We start from the raw sequence: 880 nt of genomic DNA on the forward strand, positions 1-880 counted from the left end.
TGAGTGGCTTGTGGGAGGGGAGTTGAGAGGGTGGGCTGGTTGAGGGGGAGGTGGGGGACAAAAAATAGCCTAGTACTGGGGGGTGCTGTGAGAAGAGCAGTTTCAAGGCTGGGGCCGGTGGCTGGGTTTTTCCAGTCCCACGTCTGCACAGGGAAAGTGTATAGAAGTTCAATGTACCAGTTCAACCTAAATCAAATAAGTTTGATACTACATAGACCCAGGTTTATCTTAAACTGGGTTCTGCAATTTTTAGACTGGCTTGTGTGCATGGAACTTCTGTACAGTTACAGGTTTAGACTGATTGCTGGTCACTGAGACCAGGTCTTTAAGTGTAAGGTCGGCACTAGGATGAGCTAATTTAAAATTAGGCAGCCATTCTGAACCCAGTTTAACCTCCCCAAATGTCTGTACTTCACCCAGAAGTTCAATGCATATCAACCACTTTTCAAAATGGCTGAAGCCAGTTTAAGATGAACCTGGGTGGACATAGTATCAGACTTAACTGATTTCAGTTAAATCGGTTTATTGAACTTCTGTCCCAGATCCCCTCCAGATTTCAAGTTTAAACAGTCCCCCAGCATCCCAGGATGCTTTGCAGCTCTCCTGCAAACCCCCCATCACAGGGTCGGCGGGCTAGCCTTGGTCCAAGCTGTCTGCTCCAGCAGAGCAGGGGGACATACTCTAGGGCCCCTGGCTTCTGGCCTGGGCCACTGCAGGCATGTGGCTGCATTTCTAGAATCAGAAGGAAATATCTGTTCACTTGCTTATTGGTTCAATCTACATAACTTAGACTAACCTGCAAAGACTAAATTGATTCAGCCTTGGGCTTTTTGACTGTCTGTACTTAGCCTCTATGTTGAACTGCCTTGACTTTTGTAAA

Source organism: Gavialis gangeticus, unplaced genomic scaffold (assembly GCF_001723915.1).
Source record: "Gavialis gangeticus isolate Ggan-Ray unplaced genomic scaffold, GavGan_comp1, whole genome shotgun sequence".
Taxonomy (NCBI): domain Eukaryota; kingdom Metazoa; phylum Chordata; order Crocodylia; family Gavialidae; genus Gavialis; species Gavialis gangeticus.